The sequence below is a fragment of the Schistocerca americana genome, unplaced genomic scaffold (assembly GCF_021461395.2).
Source record: "Schistocerca americana isolate TAMUIC-IGC-003095 unplaced genomic scaffold, iqSchAmer2.1 HiC_scaffold_1361, whole genome shotgun sequence".
Lineage (NCBI taxonomy): Eukaryota > Metazoa > Arthropoda > Insecta > Orthoptera > Acrididae > Schistocerca > Schistocerca americana.
Window position 1 is genome coordinate 25,001 of NW_025725440.1, and position 7,143 is coordinate 32,143.

Genomic DNA, 7,143 nt, shown 5'->3' on the forward strand with positions numbered 1-7,143 from the left:
CCATCAGGGTTTCCCCTGACTTCGTCCTGGCCAGGCATAGTTCACCATCTTTCGGGTCCCAACGTGTACGCTCTAGGTGCGCCTCACCTCGCAATGAGGACGAGACGCCCCGGGAGTGCGGAGGCCGCCGCCCCGTGAAGGGCGGGGAAGCCCCATCCTCCCTCGGCCCGCGCAAGGCGAGACCTTCACTTTCATTACGCCTTTAGGTTTCGTACAGCCCAATGACTCGCGCACATGTTAGACTCCTTGGTCCGTGTTTCAAGACGGGTCGTGAAATTGTCCAAAGCTGAAGCGCCGCTGACGGGAGCGATTATTCCGCCCGAGAGCATCCCGAGCCAACAGCGGCGCGGGTCCGGGGCCGGGCCAGGTAGGTCCGTCATCCGGGAAGAACCGCGCGCGCTTGCCGGGAGCCCGAGCGCCCAAAGGGGCGAATCGACTCCTCCAGATATACCGCCGGGCAGCCAGCCAGGACACCGGGGCTCTGCCCAACAGACGCGAACCGAGGCCCGCGGAAGGACAGGCTGCGCACCCGGGCCGTAGGCCGGCACCCAGCGGGTCGCGACGTCCTACTAGGGGAGAAGTGCGGCCCACCGCACACCGGAACGGCCCCACCCCGCGGCGAGTGGAAAGGCAACCGGACACGACCCCGCCGCGGATTGCTCCGCGCGGGCGGCCGGCCCCATCTGCCGAGGGCGGAGGCCAGTGGCCGGATGGGCGTGAATCTCACCCGTTCGACCTTTCGGACTTCTCACGTTTACCCCAGAACGGTTTCACGTACTTTTGAACTCTCTCTTCAAAGTTCTTTTCAACTTTCCCTCACGGTACTTGTTCGCTATCGGTCTCGTGGTCATATTTAGTCTCAGATGGAGTTTACCACCCACTTGGAGCTGCACTCTCAAGCAACCCGACTCGAAGGAGAGGTCCCGCCGACGCTCGCACCGGCCGCTACGGGCCTGGCACCCTCTACGGGCCGTGGCCTCATTCAAGTTGGACTTGGGCTCGGCGCGAGGCGTCGGGGTAGTGGACCCTCCCAAACACCACATGCCACGACAGGCGGCAGCCTGCGGGGTTCGGTGCTGGACTCTTCCCTGTTCGCTCGCCGCTACTGGGGGAATCCTTGTTAGTTTCTTTTCCTCCGCTTAGTAATATGCTTAAATTCAGCGGGTAGTCTCGCCTGCTCTGAGGTCGTTGTACGAGGTGTCGCACGCCACACCGCCAGCCGGCTGTGCACGCTACCGAGTAAGTACCGGTATGCGAACCGCCAGGCGACGGGCGCGCATCGCACGTTTAAGGAGGCGCGGCCGGCCCCACAGGCGGCCGCGACGCTCCCAGGTCTGCGAAGCGGGGCAAACGCCGCGCGCTTCAGTATACGTAGCCGACCCTCAGCCAGACGTGGCCCGGGAACGGAATCCATGGACCGCAATGTGCGTTCGAAACGTCGATGTTCATGTGTCCTGCAGTTCACATGTCGACGCGCAATTTGCTGCGTTCTTCATCGACCCACGAGCCGAGTGATCCACCGTCCTGGGTGATCTTTTCTTAGTTTACACTGTCTCTTTCAAGACAGTTGCATAGGCGGGACGTAGGCGTGTGGCGGCCCCTGTTCAAGCGTTCTGTGTCCAACGGCCTCACGGCCGATGGGCGTCGTACGGCTCCACACCGGAGCGGACAGGCAGTCGGGCGAAAGTCATTCAAAACCGGCGCCAGGCGCCAGGTGCCGCAGGCCAGCCGCTCCAGCGCTTCAGCGCTCGTACCACACAACATTGGCGTTAGTTTTGAGAAGCACGCGTGGTTCCGCACGCGGCGCACGGCTACTGCGAGCCGTACAGGTAGCGTGTTGCGCGACACGACACGCACATCGAAAGACATGCAGTCTAGTCGGTAATGATCCTTCCGCAGGTTCACCTACGGAAACCTTGTTACGACTTTTACTTCCTCTAAATGATCAAGTTTGGTCATCTTTCCGGTAGCATCGGCAACGACAGAGTCAATGCCGCGTACCAGTCCGAAGACCTCACTAAATCATTCAATCGGTAGTAGCGACGGGCGGTGTGTACAAAGGGCAGGGACGTAATCAACGCGAGCTTATGACTCGCGCTTACTGGGAATTCCTCGTTCATGGGGAACAATTGCAAGCCCCAATCCCTAGCACGAAGGAGGTTCAGCGGGTTACCCCGACCTTTCGGCCTAGGAAGACACGCTGATTCCTTCAGTGTAGCGCGCGTGCGGCCCAGAACATCTAAGGGCATCACAGACCTGTTATTGCTCAATCTCGTGCGGCTAGAAGCCGCCTGTCCCTCTAAGAAGAAAAGTAATCGCTGACAGCACGAAGGATGTCACGCGACTAGTTAGCAGGCTAGAGTCTCGTTCGTTATCGGAATTAACCAGACAAATCGCTCCACCAACTAAGAACGGCCATGCACCACCACCCACCGAATCAAGAAAGAGCTATCAATCTGTCAATCCTTCCGGTGTCCGGGCCTGGTGAGGTTTCCCGTGTTGAGTCAAATTAAGCCGCAGGCTCCACTCCTGGTGGTGCCCTTCCGTCAATTCCTTTAAGTTTCAGCTTTGCAACCATACTTCCCCCGGAACCCAAAAGCTTTGGTTTCCCGGAGGCTGCCCGCCGAGTCATCGGAGGAACTGCGGCGGATCGCTGGCTGGCATCGTTTATGGTTAGAACTAGGGCGGTATCTGATCGCCTTCGAACCTCTAACTTTCGTTCTTGATTAATGAAAACATACTTGGCAAATGCTTTCGCTTCTGTTCGTCTTGCGACGATCCAAGAATTTCACCTCTAACGTCGCAATACGAATGCCCCCGCCTGTCCCTATTAATCATTACCTCGGGTTCCGAAAACCAACAAAATAGAACCGAGGTCCTATTCCATTATTCCATGCACACAGTATTCAGGCGGGCTTGCCTGCTTTAAGCACTCTAATTTGTTCAAAGTAAACGTGCCGGCCCACCGAGACACTCACTCAAGAGCACCCTGGTAGGATTGCAACGGGGTCCGCCTCGGGACGCACGAGCACGCACGAGGCGCGTCGCACGCCTTCAGCTCGCCCCACCGGCAGGACGTCCCACGATACATGCCAGTTAAACACCGACGGGCGGTGAACCAACAGCGTGGGACACAAATCCAACTACGAGCTTTTTAACCGCAACAACTTTAATATACGCTATTGGAGCTGGAATTACCGCGGCTGCTGGCACCAGACTTGCCCTCCAATAGATACTCGTTAAAGGATTTAAAGTGTACTCATTCCGATTACGGGGCCTCGGATGAGTCCCGTATCGTTATTTTTCGTCACTACCTCCCCGTGCCGGGAGTGGGTAATTTGCGCGCCTGCTGCCTTCCTTGGATGTGGTAGCCGTTTCTCAGGCTCCCTCTCCGGAATCGAACCCTGATTCCCCGTTACCCGTTACAACCATGGTAGGCGCAGAACCTACCATCGACAGTTGATAAGGCAGACATTTGAAAGATGCGTCGCCGGTACGAGGACCGTGCGATCAGCCCAAAGTTATTCAGAGTCACCAAGGCAAACGGACCGGACGAGCCGACCGATTGGTTTTGATCTAATAAAAGCGTCCCTTCCATCTCTGGTCGGGACTCTGTTTGCATGTATTAGCTCTAGAATTACCACAGTTATCCAAGTAACGTGGGTACGATCTAAGGAACCATAACTGATTTAATGAGCCATTCGCGGTTTCACCTTAATGCGGCTTGTACTGAGACATGCATGGCTTAATCTTTGAGACAAGCATATGACTACTGGCAGGATCAACCAGGGAGCTGCGTCAACTAGAGCTGAGCAGCCGGCCGCCCGGGAGTGTGTCCCCGGGGGCCCGCGCGAACACGCAAGCGTCCGCTCAATTATTCTGCAAACAGGAGGAGGCTGAGCTCCCCTGCACAATACACCTCGAAACCCTCTCAGGTCCCGGCGGCGCGCAGCGCCGTCCTAAGTACTTGGTCGGGTTCGAGAGAGGCGCAATCGCCCGGAGTTTGGCGAGTAGACGCTTTAGGTGCGACCACCCGTGCTCCAACTGAGCTTGCCGCTGCCGACAGAGGCCCGGGAGCGTGCTGTCGTGGCATTGCCGGCGGGAGACAACACGCGCCACCTACGGTGGCCGGCAGCTCCAACGCCAGCGCCACAGAAGGACAAAAGCCCCACTTGGGTGCCGAAGCGAACTCTCCCAGCACAGCGCACGCGCCAACACGTCCGCACAGCTGCGATACAATCCACCTGCGAGAACCGCAGAGGCGGACCGAGCAGCAGACGGCGTCGCGGCGCCGAGCGCCGGGCGGCGGGCGCATCCTCAGCGCACACAGTCCTCAATCGGACCAGCACACTGCAGATGTCCACCGCGCTTCGCACCGGGCCCGCGAGGACCTACTTTGGCCGCACGGCGCCGCGTGCAGGGTGCGCCGGCGCGCAGCTGCGCCGCCTGCCGCCTCCGTCGGCCGGCGCGCCTGCCACTGGCCGCCCCCACCAGCCGGCTGTAGCGCGTGCGCCCACGCACCGCGCGGCCAGCACGCCGGAAGGCCCCCCCTCACCGGCCGGGGACGGTCCACCCAGCCACCGCCGCGTATCGCTTCACACCCACATGCCATTCACGTTCGTGGGCATGGTGGGTATCGCTGAAACAACCGGTTGGTAGCTCAACCGATCGTCGCCATCACTGATTCACCTCTAGCGAGAACAACCGCACCACAACGGTTTACCAGTTCTTCATTTGCGTAACGTCACCAGCAAACGTAGACGTCCATCGCCATTTGCAAATTCAACGATTGTTGCATGCCTGTGTCAGGTGTCACGACACACTATGTCTGCCCACATACACGCAACAACATGTGCACGCTTCGCGAACACGTGGAAGGTGGCCCCCGTACGTATGCGATGTCCATTGCGCGAACGACTGTCAACCGGCCTCTGTCGCATGTCGCAGATGTGGAACGCAGTGCACCATGCTATCACGGTGTGTGAGAAGAGACGACTACGTCTGACAACACGCGCCACTACATCAACAGACGGCTCATGCTGATCGCCATCCACGGCATACCATACTGCAATCCAGCTCTTATAGGGAGACGACACGTAGCTGAGTGCACAATATTTGGACCGTATGGTTCGCCGTTGTTGGCGCAGTCGTGGTACGGTCACACATGTACCACGATGTATCATTCAGTACATGAGGACCAATGTGCGGTACAGTGTGTGATTTGGACGTACAACATCAGCGGACAGTTGCCACAAGCCGTACCACAACGTAGGCTGTGCTTCGCCATGCGAATGCCAATGAACAACTGCGAAGGGCATTGAGCATGTACGTCCCTGCCGCCATCCGCATTACAGTGTATAGCTGCAAGGTGTTTAACATGAAGCGATACTCTGGGGACCGGGCAGTGCGAGTAGCAAACTATATTGCGGGGGTTGCAGTTAGGCAACACTACACTAATTTAACGCGTCGTATGACAATTACAGAGCAGGTTAAGGCCCAACGTGTGTTGGGTTAAGGCCCAACGTGTGTTGGGTTAAGGCCCAACGTGTGGTTGGGTTAAGGCCCAACGGTGTTGGGTTAAGGCCCAACGTGTGTTGGGTTAAGGCCCAACGTGTGTTGGGTTAAGGCCCAACGTGTGTGGGTTAAGGCCCAACGTGTGTTGGGTTAAGGCCCAACGTGTGTTGGGTTAAGGCCCAACGTGTGTTGGGTTAAGGCCCAACGTGTGTTGGGTTAAGGCCCAACGTGTGTTGGTTAAGGCCCAACGTGTGTTGGGTTAAGGCCCAACGTGTGTTGGGTTAAGGCCCAACGTGTGTTGGGTTAAGGGCCCAACGTGTGTTGGGTTAAGGCCCAACGTGTGTTGGGTTAAGGCCCAACGTGTGTTGGGTTAAGGCCCAACGTGTGTTGGGTTAAGGCCCAACGTGTGTTGGGGTTAAGGGCCCAACGTGTGTTGGGTTAAGGCCCAACGTGTGTTGGGTTAAGGCGCAACATAGGTTAGGTTAAGGCGCAACATAGGTTAGGTTAAGGCGCAACATAGGTTAGGTTAAGGCGCAACATAGGTTAGGTTAAGGCGCAACATAGGTTAGGTTAAGGCGCAACATAGGTTAGGTTAAGCGCAACATAGGTTAGGTTACGGCGCAACATAGGTTAGGTTAAGGCGCAACATAGGTTAGGTTAAGGCGCAACATAGGTTAGGTTACGGCGCAACATAGGTTAGGTTAAGGCGCAACATAGGTTAGGTTAAGGCGCACATAGGTTAGGTTAAGGCGCAACATAGGTTAGGTTAAGGCGCAACATAGGTTAGGTTAAGGCGCAACATAGGTTAGGTTAAGGCGCAACATAGGTTAGGTTAAGGCGCAACATAGGTTAGGTTAAGGCGCAACATAGGTTAGGTTACGGCGCAACATAGGTTAGGTTAAGGCGCAACATAGGTTAGGTTAAGGCGCAACATAGGTTAGGTTAAGGCGCAACATAGGTTAGGTTACGGCGCAACATAGGTTAGGTTACGGCGCAACATAGGTTAGGTTACGGCGCAACATAGGTTAGGTTAAGGCGCAACATAGGTTAGGTTAAAGGCGCAACATAGGTTAGGTTAAGGCGCAAACATAGGTTAGGTTAAGGCGCAACATAGGTTAGGTTAAGGCGCAACATAGGTTAGGTTAAGGCGCAACATAGGTTAGGTTAAGGCGCAACATAGGTTAGGTTAAGGCGCAACATGGGTTAGGTTAAGGCGCAACATGGGTTAGGTTAAGGCGCAACATGGGTTAGGTTAAGGCGCAACATGGGTTAGGTTAAGGCGCAACATGGGTTAGGTTAAGGCGCAACATGGGTTAGGTTAAGGCGCAACATGGGTTAGGTTAAGGCGCAACATGGGTTAGGTTAAGGCGCAACATGGGTTAGGTTAAGGCGCAACATGGGTTAGGTTAAGGCGCAACATGGGTTAGGTTAAGGTACAATATGGGTTAGGTTAAGGTACAATATGGGTTAGGTTAAGGTACAATATGGGTTAGGTTAAGGTACAATATGGGTTAGGTTAAGGTACAATATGGGTTAGGTTAAGGTACAATATGGGTTAGGTTAAGGTACAATATGGGTTAGGTTAAGGTACAATATGGGTTAGGTTAAGGTACAATATGGGTTAGGTTA

General features: G+C 55.9%; 3 non-coding genes across 3 annotated transcripts in view; all 3 read right to left on the bottom strand.

Annotated features, from left to right (window-relative positions):
* The window catches only part of LOC124565984, a 4,222-nt gene extending 3,034 nt beyond the window's left edge, over positions 1–1,188 (bottom strand). Inside the window, exon 1 of the ribosomal RNA XR_006970745.1 lies at positions 1–1,188. This exon is cut by the window's left edge and continues 3,034 nt beyond it. This is a non-coding gene — a ribosomal RNA (large subunit ribosomal RNA).
* Positions 1,189–1,376: 188 nt separating this feature from the next.
* Positions 1,377–1,531, bottom strand: LOC124565988. The gene has a single exon (XR_006970748.1). It is a non-coding gene; the product is annotated as a 5.8S ribosomal RNA (ribosomal RNA).
* Positions 1,532–1,882: 351 nt separating this feature from the next.
* Positions 1,883–3,792, bottom strand: LOC124565989. Its single transcript, XR_006970749.1, has one exon. It is a non-coding gene; the product is annotated as a small subunit ribosomal RNA (ribosomal RNA).
* Positions 3,793–7,143: the final 3,351 nt, after the last annotated feature.